Here is a 14,471-nt window from a genome sequence, read left to right as displayed (position 1 = left end):
TATTGAATTCGTCACCATGTGTAGCTGCTAATATCACTTGTTCATATTGATGTCGTCACTCAATGGTAGCTCTAAATAAATACCACCATTTTGGTTGTCATATTGAAGTCGTCATTGTTATGATTCACCAATGTGCTGTAAAACAATTGTTATTGTGTTCTGTCATATTGAATGTCGTCACTCAATGTGTATGTGCTAAATATCACTTGTCATATAATGTCTCACCATGTTTGTGTCTAATAATCCACCATGTTCTGGTTTGTCTATGAATGTCGTCACTCATGTGTGCTATTGAATAAATACCTCATGTTCTGTTAAATATACGAATGTCGTTCATAATGTGTAGCTAAATATACCACATTTCATTGTCATATTGAATGTCGTCACTCAATGGTAGCTGCTAAAAATACCACTTTGTTTGTCATATTGAATGTCGTCACTCAATTGTGCTATAAATAATTACATGTTCTGTTTTATTAAATCCACCATGTTGTTGCTATAAATCACATGTTCTTTTCATATTGAATGTCTACTCAATGTGTAGCTGCTAAATAAATACCACATGTTTCTGTTTGTCATATTGAATGTCGTCACTCATGTGTATGCTAAATATGTCTTGTCATATGAATTCACCATGTCTGTTTGTTGTCATATTGATGTCGTCACTCAATGTGTGTCTAATAATTCACATGTTTCTGTTTTCATATTGAATGTGTCATCAATGTGTATGCTAATAATCCATCTTGTCTATTGAATGTCGTCACCATGTGTAGCTGCTAAATAATACCACCATGTTTCTGTTTGTAATGAATGTCGTCACTCATTGTAGTGCTATAAATCACTTGTATATTGAAATGTGTCACTCAATGTTAGCTGCTAAATATCACTTTTAATGTCGTCACTCATGTGTAGCTGCTAAATAAATACCACCATGTTTCGTTTGTCATATTGATGTCGTACTCAATGTGAGCTGTAAATAATCACCATGTTTCTGTTGTCTATTGAATTGTCACTCAAGTGTACTGCTAAATAAATACCACCATTTTCTGTTTGTCATATTGATTCGTCCTCATGTTAGCTGCTAAATATCACTTGTCATATTGAATCGTCACTCAATGTTCTGCAATATCCAATTGTCAATAATCCATCTGGTGCTTAATTCACCATGTTCTGTTTGTAATTGAATTCTCACTCAATGTTAGCTGCTAAATAAATAACATTGTCGTTTGTCTATAATGTGCACTCAATGTGTCATAAAAATGTTCTTGTCAATATGTCTATCAATGTAGTGCAAATAAATACCCCTGTTTGTTTGTCATATGATGTTCACTCAATGTGTAGGCTAAATAAATTACACCATTATCTCTTTTTTTGTCTATGAATGTCGTCACTCAATGTGTAGCTGCTAATATCCACTTGTCATATGAAGTCGTCACTCAATGTGTACTGCTAAATATCATTGTCATATTGAATGTCGTCACTCAATGTGTAGCTGCAAATACACTTGTATATGAATGTCGTCACTCAATGTGTGCTGTAATAAATCCACCATGTTTCTGTTTGTCATATGAATGTCGTCACTCAATGTGTAGCTGCTAATAATACAGTTTTTGTCATATTGAATGTCGTCATCAATGTGTAGCTGCTAAATAAATACCACCATGTTCTGGTTTGTCATGATGTCGTCATCAGTGTAGCGCAATACCACTTGTCAATGAATGTAGTGTAGCTGCTAATATCACTTGTCATATTGAATGTCGTCACTCAATGTGTAGCGCAAATACATTGTCTATTGAATGTCGTCACTCAATGTGTACTGCAATATCCCACTTGTCATATTGAATGTCGTCACTCTGTGTACTGTAATAATACCCCATGTTTCTGGTTTGTCATATTAATGTCGTCACTCAATGTGTAGCTGCTAATATCCTTGTCAATTGAATGTCGTCACTCATGTGTAGCGCTAAATATCACTTGTCATATTGAATGTCGTCACTCAGTTAGCTGCTAAATAATACCACCATTTTCTGTTTGTCATATTGATGTCGTCACTCAATGTGTAGCTGTAATATACCACCATGTTGTTCATATTGATGTCGTCACTCAATGTGTAGCTGCTAAATAATCCACCATGTTCTATTTTCATATTGAATGTCGTCACTCAATGTGTAGTGCTAATAATACCACATGTTGGTTGTCATATGAATGTCGTCACTCAATGTGTAGCTGCTAAATACACTTGTCATATTGAATGTCGTCACTCATGTGTGTGTAATAAACACTTTGTTGTATATTGTCTCATATTGTGTGCAATAAAACCACCAGTTCTGTTGCATATGATGCGTCACTCATTGTGCGCTAAATATCATTGTCATAGATGCTCACTCAGTTAGTGCAATACTTCAATTGAATGTCGTCACTCATGTGTAGCTGCTAATAAATACCACCATGTTTGGTTTGTCATATTGAATGTCGTCACTCAATGTGTAGCTGCTAAATAAAACCACATGTTCTGGTTTGTCATATTGATGTCGTCACTCAATGTGTAGCTGCTAAATATACTTGTCATATGAATGCTCACTCAATGTGTAGCTGCTAATACACTTGTCATATGAATGTCGTCACTCAATTTAGTGCAATAAATACCACCTGTTTGTTCATTTAATTCGTACTCAATTGTCTGCTAATCACTGTCTATTGATGTCGTCACTCATGTGTAGTGTAAACATTCTATGTTCGTCACTAATGTACTGTAAATATCACCTTGTCTTGAATGTCGCACTCAATGTTAGTGCTAAATAATACACCATGTTGGTTTTCATTTGATTCGTCATCAATGTGGGCTAAAATACACTTGTTTTGAATGACAATTGTAGCCTAAATATCACTTGTCATATTGATGGTCACTCAGTGTAGCTAATATCACTGTATATTGAAGTTCACATGTAGTGAAACTTCTATAATGTCGTCACATGTGTAGCGCTAAAAATACCCAGTTCTGGTTCATATGAAGTCGTCTCATGTGTAGCTGCTTAACTTGTATATTGATGTGTCACTCAATGTGTAGCGCTAAATACTTGTATATGAATGTCGTCATCAATGTGTAGCTCTAAAATCACATGTCGGTTGTCATATGAATGTCGTCATATGTGAGTGTAAAAAACGTTTTGTATATGATGGTCACTCATGGAGCTAAATCACTTCATATGATGTGTCATCAATGTGGTGCTAAATAACCATGTTTGGTTGTCATATTGATGTCGTCTCATTGTACTGCTATAACACCAGTTTGGTTTGTCATATTGATGTCGTCACCATGTTACGTAAATCCACAGTTGGTTTGTAATGATGTCGTCATCATGTATGCTAAATATCACTTTCATGAATGTCGATCAATGTGAGTGCTAAACATTTTTGATGCGATCATGTATGCTAATAAATCACATGTTTCTGTTGTCATTTGAAGTCACTCAAGTTGTGTAAATAATACACATGTTGTTAATGATCGTCATGTAGTCTATATATTGTATATGATGTCGTCCCAATTGTAGCTGAAAAATACCCTTGTCTATTGATGCGTCACTCATGTGTATGCTAATATCATGTATTAATGTGTCATCAAGTGTAGTCTAAATATCATTGTCTATTGATGGTACCAATGTGGCTGCTAATATCATTTCTTTGAATGTCGTACATTGTAGTGCTATCACTTGTCTTTGATTGCCATGTGTGTAATAAATACCACGTTTTATATATGTCGCATCATGTGTTGAAATATCTGTCTTTGATGTCGTCATCAATGTAGCTGCTAATATCACTTGTTATTAATGTCGTCACAAGTGTACTGCTAATAATACACAGTTTTGGTGTATTGAATCGTACATGTTACGCTAAAACACTTGTTTAATGTTCATCATGTGTAGCGTAATAATCCAATTGGTTGTCTAGATTTCACCAATGTGTATGCTAATCATGCATGAATGTCGTTCAGTACTGTAAAACACCTGTTTTGGTTTGTCATGAATGTCTACTAATGTGTAGTGCTAATAAATACACATGTTTGGTGTCATTAAGCTCACTAATGTGTAGTGCTATAACACCATGTTCTGGTGCTATGAATGTGCACATTTAAACACTGTCAAGGCCAGTGAATGTCGTCACTCAATGTGTAGCTGCTAAATAAATACCACCATGTTTCTGGTTTGTCATATTGAATGTCGTCACTCAATGTGTAGCTGCTAAATATCACTTGTCATATTGAATGTCGTCACTCAATGTGTAGCTGCTAAATAAATACCACCATGTTTCTGGTTTGTCATATTGAATGTCGTCACTCAATGTGTAGCTGCTAAATAAATACCACATGTTTCTGGTTTGTCATATTGAATGTCGTCACTCAATGTGTAGCTGCTAAATAAATACCACCATGTTTTCTGGTTTGTCATATTGAATGTCGTCACTCAATGTGTAGCTGCTAAATAAATACCACCATGTTTCTGGTTTGTCATATTGAATGTCGTCACTCAATGTGTAGCTGCTAAATAAATACCACCATGTTTCTGGTTTGTCATATTGAATGTCGTCACTCAATGTGTAGCTGCTAAATATCACTTGTCATATTGAATGTCGTCACTCAATGTGTAGCTGCTAAATATCACTTGTCATATTGAATGTCGTCACTCAATGTGTAGCTGCTAAATATCACTTGTCATATTGAATGTCGTCACTCAATGTGTAGCTGCTAAATAAATACCACCATGTTTCTGGTTTGTCATATTGAATGTCGTCACTCAATGTGTAGCTGCTAAATATCACTTGTCATATTGAATGTCGTCACTCAATGTGTAGCTGCTAAATAAATACCACCATGTTTCTGGTTTGTCATATTGAATGTCGTCACTCAATGTGTAGCTGCTAAATAAATACCACCATGTTTCTGGTTTGTCATATTGAATGTCGTCACTCAATGTGTAGCTGCTAAATAAATACCACCATGTTTCTGGTTTGTCATATTGAATGTCGTCACTCAATGTGTAGCTGCTAAATATCACTTGTCATATTGAATGTCGTCACTCAATGTGTAGCTGCTAAATAAATACCACCATGTTTCTGGTTTGTCATATTGAATGTCGTCACTCAATGTGTAGCTGCTAAATAAATACCACCATGTTTCTGGTTTGTCATATTGAATGTCGTCACTCAATGTGTAGCTGCTAAATATCACTTGTCATATTGAATGTCGTCACTCAATGTGTAGCTGCTAAATAAATACCACCATGTTTCTGGTTTGTCATATTGAATGTCGTCACTCAATGTGTAGCTGCTAAATATCACTTGTCATATTGAATGTCGTCACTCAATGTGTAGCTGCTAAATAAATACCACCATGTTTCTGGTTTGTCATATTGAATGTCGTCACTCAATGTGTAGCTGCTAAATAAATACCACCATGTTTCTGGTTTGTCATATTGAATGTCGTCACTCAATGTGTAGCTGCTAAATATCACTTGTCATATTGAATGTCGTCACTCAATGTGTAGCTGCTAAATAAATACCACCATGTTTCTGGTTTGTCATATTGAATGTCGTCACTCAATGTGTAGCTGCTAAATATCACTTGTCATATTGAATGTCGTCACTCAATGTGTAGCTGCTAAATAAATACCACCATGTTTCTGGTTTGTCATATTGAATGTCGTCACTCAATGTGTAGCTGCTAAATAAATACCACCATGTTTCTGGTTTGTCATATTGAATGTCGTCACTCAATGTGTAGCTGCTAAATAAAACCACCATGTTTCTGGTTTGCCATAGTGAATGTTGTCGCCTACCATTTTCAAACAACTCACAAATGAAAGACCTCAACCCAGTGTCTCAATACATGGACTGTAAAGACATTCTTATTTCCTATCGATTCGTATCTAAAAGCTTTCCAGTGCTCTCAACATCTGATGCATAGGCTAGCTCTCGTCTTTACTGTAACTGTCCTAATCCTCTTTACTCTGACTCTACATAAACAAGTTTTTTTTAGATTCCATTCATTTCATTCATAAACTCATAAACATCTTTGTTGATACGATCTTAGTCCTTAGCTCTGTCGGTGCTTTCTCATTCAAAACAAGCAGAATCGCTTTTAAAAAATCGTTTCATTGAGGACTTAATAGGATTAAACCTAAACTTAATCTGATTATTATGAAATTTGCATTAGACAGATGAAAATGGGCGTGAGCCGAGTAACAATAACAGTAACAGCTGATCATATTTCCCCCTCGTGGATTGATTCCCTCCCTCACAGGACCCTCACCCTCACTATCCCTCGAGATATATTTATAAAATCAATAAAGAATCAAGTAAACACCGAACCAATTGACACAGTTTGTTCAAGATACAAACCAATCGTTAAAGTTGTGTATGTCAATGAATGAAAGTAAAGTTTGAATGAACGAAAAAGTAGTGGAGTGTTTTAATACGGGAGTTGTTTCCCTTAAATAATAGTATTCGGAGAAAAAAACAAAATAACAACTGTGTTTGCCGTCCACCAGTGGACCGAATATACAGCTGTGTGGGTGAGTTACGGTTCGAGTTCCTTCTAGGAATAATCTTTTCTTTCTTTCTAAAAAAAAATTTATACTCCCTTGGCAAAAATTCTTAATTTTCAACTTCAACACATTGACTCACAAAAGTGAGTGGAGCAGGCACTTATGTTGGTAACAACAAGAGATGAAGTGAGTAGAAAAGTGCCAGAAGACAATAGAGAGTTTGATCGACTTTTAACATTTTTTAAATTTATTTACTTTTACTCACTTCTAAGTATATTATTTTAATTTAGTACACAGTGAAGACTTTGAATATGAGCAACTCTTTCCTTAAATAGACCTGTAGTTTAATTCGTTCACCTGTAAACTGACATGAATTTTAAACTGACTATTGTGTTTCTCTTCCTTATAATGCCAGGTTCAGGCAAAGTTTGTTGGGACAATGACGACTTTATACTTGGTGAAATTGTTCTAATTCACTCTGACATAATTTAAAGATACGAAATCTTCTTTACTTAAAAAATAATTGCGCATTTTAATTCGTATAGGAAATAAGATATTTGTCGACCTCTATGCACTGGGGCGTTATACTGAAATATCACCACTTGATTATTCTGATTTCGAATAGACGGGACAAAAATTAGTTCAAGAATATCGCTGAGCTGAGTCACTGGTTGATTCTATCAGCTCAGTTTTTCTGCCACCAACCATCACTGCCCACACCATTACAGATCCATATTCCCGAATTGTCATTTCACTGATGGTTTCGTCTTTGAAACATTCACCTCAACATCGATAACACGAAGTGTGCTTTTCTCTCGAATAAACTTCAAAAAGCAATTTGTCTGTAAACAAATTTCCATCCCACTTCTAATCCCAGGTCTGGACTTCAGTGCTTAGAGCAACTTTGCTCACCGATAGTGAACATTTGGTGCGGCAACTACGTAGCGACGCTTATCTCAAATGAATAATATCCGCCCGAAATTTTTGGAGCGTTTTTACAACATGTATACCTTTTATATCGACCTGTCTGGAGGTCCGCTGCAGCTTCTCACGTATGTCACTGAATAATGATGATGATGATGATGATGATGATGATGATAATAATAATAATAATAATAATAATAATAATAATAATAATGATAATAATAATAATAATAATAATAAATCATTTGTATAGCGCACAAATTCCATGAATTCATGCTCTAAGGCGCTTTTGATAAATAAGATATAGATGATTTATAATTATATAAAAGTTCAAGTATTAAATAAAAGCATGTGCTACATCAACGGAAAGAAGAAAAAAAAGTCTACTTCTATAAGCTATATCCTATGTACTAGTGCCGCGCTGAGGATCGGTCTCAAGAACCGGTCCCACGGTTCCTTAGCTGAAAACCGAGGACCGGTTCCAAAGTGAAGAACCGTTGGCGGTCCTCACTTCTCACCTTTCTATTTTAACAGTCCCAGCGATTCTAGTTTCTTTACTGCCTTTTCTCGTTTTTTTTTGTTTTTTTTTTTTGTTTTTTGCCTAGGTCGTTCGCCTCTCTTCCACCAATCACCACCCATCCCACTTAATCGCACCAACCCCCTCATGCATATACGCCCTCTCCCCCCCCCCCCCCCCCCCCCTTGTGTTTGGGGTGGAGGAAGATGGGTCGCGTGACCCCTTGGACGATTCCATTACACGGGGTAAATTTCCAAATTTACTACACACTAATGATCGCAATGACAATGATCTATTTTGACGACATCACCACTCTTCTCTAATGGGTTATTCTTTGAAATGAATGCGACTACTATAAGATTGTGCTTGTGTGTGTGTTTCGAACCTAGCAGGTCCGAATTTTTTTTCTCTTTTGTCTAGGTATCTGTTGTCACCACTCCTTTCTATCGCATTGATGTAATGTAATATGTAATACAATAATATTCAAATTTCTGTTGGTGTTTTAACTAATCAAATAATATGAGTTTCACATACTACATACAGCTTTCTTTAAAAAATAACAATTATAACATCTGTATTTTTAAAACCCCCGTTAGAATATTTGGGGGATCCGATAGCTCAGTTGATAGAGTACTCCTTTTACACGTAAAGGGACAGAGATCGATCCCGGGTGCAGTCGAGATTTTTTTCTGACCTCCCCGTCTACCCACCAGTGAATGGGGAGCTGGGTACGTTAGATCTGGCGAAAGGTACTTTGTAATAGACTGGCGTCCTATCCAAAGGTAGAAATATAAAGGAATAAAAAAGGGAATGGAGAGGGGAAAAGAAACAAATCAAAACAAACTCTTCCCATACTTTTGGTCCAGGATGTCAAATACAAAATATTAACAATCCCTTTTCCTTTTACTCCCTAACATTGACCTGACCCGCTCCATCAACCTTCGCGCGCGCGCACACACACACACAAGCTTAATGTTTATGTTTTGAGGCAACACGCCGTCTCCGCTCTCACTTCCACTTAGTTCTACTGTCATCTAATGCAGACACGGTTCCCATCGTGTGACGGTCTCAACGATCCTTCGAGAATGTCCAAATGTCGAAAAAGAACCGGTTCTTGCGGTTCCCATTTCCCAGGAACCGTAAAACCGCGGTCCTTCAGCATGCTTGGGACCGCCCGGAACTACTATTACTATGTACCAATATGTTTTCTTACTTTTATATGAGATAACAGCGAATGAAATCTAATTTCTTTTGTAAATGAATATAAAATATAATATAATATAGTGGCTGGTCTGATAATATTGTGGGGTAAAGGGAAATTGAGTCATTAAATTTTTTTTTTTAATTATGCCTCTTTTAAAATTTTATACTCATGATGATAATGTAGCAATGACTATGAAAAATGTTTTTTTTACTCTTTTTGAGGAAAATTTTTGTCTAAAATCAAAGCCCTATCTCCACTGAGTAAAAATGTTTTTGAATTTTGAAAATCCATTCATAAATAAACAAGTTATGCAGTTTCAAAGATGTCATTTATTTGGATGACCCGCAAAGAGGAAAAAAAAGCGAAAATATGGGACGCTTTTTCGGCATTTTTTTTTCGACCTTTGGTTGTATCTTGCGTAATAAATGGATTAAAAGATTGAAAGCAAATTAGGATGGTGTTTTGTAAAATACGGGAAAAGTACTCGTCATATTCATATGAAATTTTACAACCAAAAAGAAGAAATGTTCATGTATTACCTTGTCAGCGACAAAATCTCCACGCCCGGTAGTTTTAGAAATATTTTACTCCAAAGAGTAAAAATCTATTTTTATCGGTCTTCTGGTAATCGCACGAGTTTTGTCGCTTGACACAATCTAAAATGACCTTTTTTCTAACTGTGTGCCAACTTTCAGTCATATTTATCGATAAACAGCGTCGTAATTAATTTTTTAAAATAGCATATACGAAACGGCTTCGTCCCATATTTTGACGCGAATTTGGGCACTTCGTGAGCGAAAAAGAGGCCCAAAGATTTGTGGGGGATAGTCATTGCTAGATAATGGTAGCCATACCTAACTATAGCTATTATGATTGTACATTGTTCATGGTGATATAATAATGTTGATTAATTATGAATTTGATAAGTTCATGTGCATTTTTGTTTAGTTTTTGGATTTTGATTGCGAAATTTTTCAGTGGTTTTAAAATAATTTTGAGTTGAGACCCAAAGGACCTACAACTTGTATACACGTACGAGATGTTATTTTGTCTTGCCTTTTGAACTAAGGTCGTTTAATTTGAATAAATATTGGAATGAAATCAAACCACATAATATACAACCTATTTAATCTTTTCCCTCGTTGTTGCTTTCATTTTATATCACTTGCTGCAGCTTTGTGTTCACGTTTACATATTTGTGTTTGTGTTTTTTGTCTCTTGACGAAGGCCAAGGGCCGAAAAGTTGCTTGTTTTGTGTTGTTCCCTTATATATTGAGTCACATCTACTCACTTTATTTGTCTCTCCATTTTACTGGCTCATTTAGGCACCTCTAGCTTTGTGTTCACGATTTTGGACCAATAATAAGAGATTGTTTAGTTTTGTGGCAATTATTTCCTTTGATTTTGATAAAAATTCCAGTCTTTTAACTTTTAATTTTAACAGGTAGACCCAGGGCCAATGGGCGAAACACTCCCTCCCCCTGGGGATTTTATGAGACCAATTTTTTAAGTAAATATAATGTGTGGGCTTTCCATTTCTGGCCGGCTGCCAAAAAAAAAGTGTCATCTTCACAGAGTTATTGCCCTTGAAAGGTCATCAAGTGCGTTAAAATGAGCTTGCCACTGCCAAACTTTGAAGTGCCATAGCTTCCTTAGTTTTCATCACACATGCCACAAATTTGGATTGCACTGATGTATATAGACTATATTAGATAAATAATAACTAAATTCAAGGTTCAGAGTATTTAGTATGTATGAACTTCAAGGATGAATTTTAAAATATTCAAATTTTCAAAAAAGTTCACAGACACTGTTATATAACTTACATATTTCTATATACATCAAAGAGAAAGTGTTATAGCCTGTGTATAGCTAGACCTAAATCAAAAATTTCGTAAATTTTTATTCACTAGTTTTGAAGATATTGGATATTTTGTGATTGTACTGTTGACAGAGCAGTTATTCCCCTTGGTGGATTAGAGAAAGGTTTATAGCAAAATGAAAGCAGTTTATTGTAATATGACAGGAGAAATTTGGTACTTAGGGATCATTTTTTAATTACATCAGCCCAAGGAGAGATGGGGAGGGGGGGAGGGGGTCACATCTAGTCTGACTCTGGTTTGGGGGGGGGGGGGGGGGGGGTCCGGTAAGCATGATGCTCACTCACTTTTTTAAGGGGAGGGTCCAGGTAAACACTGAAATCAGCTTTTCAGTGTCAGCTTTGCTGAAATAACTATTCAAAAAATAAGGGTTTGCAGTTCTTGTCATAGAAAAATATTATAATGCGAATTATTAGATTCACCATTGGTGAAAGGAAAAAAGTAACACTAAACTGCAGATGTCTATAATGTACCCTATCATTCAATTTGTCTTTCTGCGAGAACAAAGTTGTGCTGACATGAAATATGAAAATTCTGCTTTGTGTTCCACTGTTTTCATTCATGTGTCCCTTCCCATATTTTTCTATAGTTTCGGTTTCAGGTTAGACTTTGTTTATTGGCCTTTTTAGGGCGCTAGCACCTCAAATAGGTTATATCAATATCAGCGCCCAAATGTACGTTTAGTCAGAGAGACCAAAATAGTATATTGTCGTGAATGGATTTCCCAATCTCGTTCACGATGTACAAAATAAGGAAAAAGTTCAGAAAAAGTCTCCACCGAATTGGGCGTTCCCCATATATGTAGAGGACATATATGGGCGGTTAAAAAATGCTCTAGAGCACCTCGGGGAATCGTCCCGGTCTAGCCTAATTCTTAAAACATACCAAAAGTATGGCGGATCGGATCTTCGAAAGATGCAAACGATAGGCAAAAATAGTATGTAGTCTGATGAGAATAAGGCTGTGGTCAAGAGAAAGAATGAATGGTGTCGCGAGCTTTTAAAGGGTAGAAACGATGACGTCACGTTTACGCGGGAGACAGTGAACGAACACAACATGAAGATTACTCACAACAGCTCGATCGAGACACTGACAGTCCTGTCATAACAAAACACTTACAACAACATAAACCTATCACAATAATCAGTTACATAAAATCTTCCCCACAATATCCTCTTCAACACCCAAAAGAAAACATGCTTCAATTATTTTTTTTAAACCTATGACTAATGAGGGTTAGTCTTTGTGCTTGCCTATTGCCTGTTTTCATATTATAACTGATAAAAGCTGACATCATATAAGTACATCCATAAGTAAGACCATAAAGCCTGCTACATGTATTAAGATAACACCAACTAAGATGAAAAGCATCATATTGTTGGTTTTCTTTAAATGATAGAATGCTTAATAGATGGGAAAATGTGAAAGATGCTGATATCTATAGTATACCCTATCATCTGATTTGTCTTTCTATGAGAACAAAGTTGTGTTGACATGAAAATTCTGCTTTGTGTTTCACTGTTTACATTCATGTGTCCCTTTCCATATGTTTCCTTTTCCGTGTGTCTGCCCTTAGACATGACCTAAGATAAGAACTCTTTCTGTATGCCTGACCCAAAATTAAATAATTCATCATTGATTAGTTGTCTTACTAGACTAGCCAGCTCTTTTTATAAAATTTGATTTCAAAATGGCTACCGAGTACAGTAATCCTCCCCATTGTTAGAGTGTCGATTGTTCCTAACCTTTTTCTTTCTTTTTTTTTAAATTTCAGAATGAAATAATATGACAAAATAAATTGACATTATAAGCTCACATCAATTTATTAACTCATCAACTTGATTGTGTAATGGCTTCCGGAGAGCCTGTTTCTTTGAAAAAAGATAGACGTAAGCGACCAAAGACAGTGAAGAAAACCTGTGTTATTCATTATCCCAATTTAGCAAATCACGGTTTCTTAAAAACTTTTACAGAGGAGGCATGGGAAAATGTTCAAAAAGTTAAGATAATTCGACTTGAGAGTGATGACATCAATGTAAGATGTGCACACACCTGTGACAATCTTCCAGATCACCCAGGTCAAGAACATGGCTTCCATCGTCCTTGTTTGAAAAGTTTCACTAGCCTGAAATATGTACGGCTTGAAAAGAAGAGAAAACTGGAATCCAACAGTAATGAAGATAATAGTCTTAAAAGAAGATGTGTTGAATCACTGACAGGACCTTGTTTTCCAGATGAATGTATCGTTTGTCAGCGAAAAGAGAAATATGTAAACAGAAGAAAAGATAAGTTTGTAAAGTGTCAAACAGAGTCTTCAAAATCTTCCATATGTGAAGCTGCCCATTTCAGAGGAGATAGCCGCTTGATAGGGTTGACAGAAAATTATTGTCTGATATCACCTGAAGCAAAGTACCATGAAAGCTGCAGGAAGAAATTGATTCAAAAAGATGCTCGTCATAGTAAAATAAGTTCCAACAAAACGAAAACATTGAAAATTACAGCCCAAAGAGATATGTTTGGCCAGTTGCTCATGTTAAGCCAGTGTCATAACATTGATCTTCGTAAAGTGATGTGCTATCCACTAACCACTAAGCCCAGTTCCGTGGGCTTTAGCAACAAGTGATGGATCTTTCTTGAAGACAAACAAAGCTACACTTATGAATAGAATGGAGAAATATGAAATTGCTGACTCAAGAATGAATTTCCTGAAGAGCATCTACATTGTTGATGGCAATGCAGTTCTCCAAGCATTGGTTTCATTACCAGAAACATTTGGTGAACTGGCTCTGAAACTGTTCAGCACACTCCCAAAGTCTACAGACCTTCATTTCATTACAGACAGATACCTCGAGGATTAAATAAAAGCAACAGAAAGATCTCGAAGGGGTGGTTCTTCAAATAACACTTTTCTTATTGGAGGACTGTTAACAAAAGTGCCAAGCGACTAGAAGCTATTTCTATCAAGTGGGGAGAATAAAATAAACCTAATGAAACTAATTTTACAAGAATGGGAGTCAGACAAATATGCATCAAAACTCCAAGGCAGAAACATTTTCTTTGCGATCGAAAACACATGTGTACAGCTGAGCAGTGAGGATGGAATAACCACAGACCTTAGACCAATGCCTGAGCTGGATTGCAGTCACGAAGAAGCTGAGACCAAAATTATTGTTCACTGTACATATGCAGTTCAACATTCAAGGAAGGAAGAAATTGTAGTAAGATCACCAGATACTGATGTCTTTTTGTTGCTTTTGGCATTTGCAAAGAAAATTGAAGTCCCTTTACTTTTTGACACAGGTTCAGGGGAAAACGAGAAGGCTTCTCAACATCACAAACCTTTCTAGCAAATTATCACCAGAAATTTGTGACGCTATGTTGGGATTTCACAGTTTCACAGGTTGTGA

General features: G+C 36.1%; 1 protein-coding gene across 2 annotated transcripts in view; it reads right to left on the bottom strand.

The window, feature by feature from the left end:
* Window positions 1–6,461, bottom strand: part of LOC144979442 (GDP-fucose protein O-fucosyltransferase 1-like) — a 22,197-nt gene extending 15,736 nt beyond the window's left edge. The window contains exon 1 of one of the 2 annotated variants that reach the window (XM_078926090.1): window positions 6,394–6,461. The gene's annotated coding sequence lies outside the window, so the exon portion shown is untranslated. The other variant, XM_078926092.1, reaches the window with a different exon arrangement.
* Window positions 6,462–14,471: the final 8,010 nt, after the last annotated feature.

The sequence above is a fragment of the Berghia stephanieae genome, chromosome 9, assembly GCF_034508935.2.
Source record: "Berghia stephanieae isolate SIO BIC M18660-M18661 chromosome 9, UCSD_Bste_1.3, whole genome shotgun sequence".
NCBI lineage: Eukaryota > Metazoa > Mollusca > Gastropoda > Nudibranchia > Aeolidiidae > Berghia > Berghia stephanieae.
This window is presented reverse-complemented; position numbering and strand designations above follow the sequence as displayed.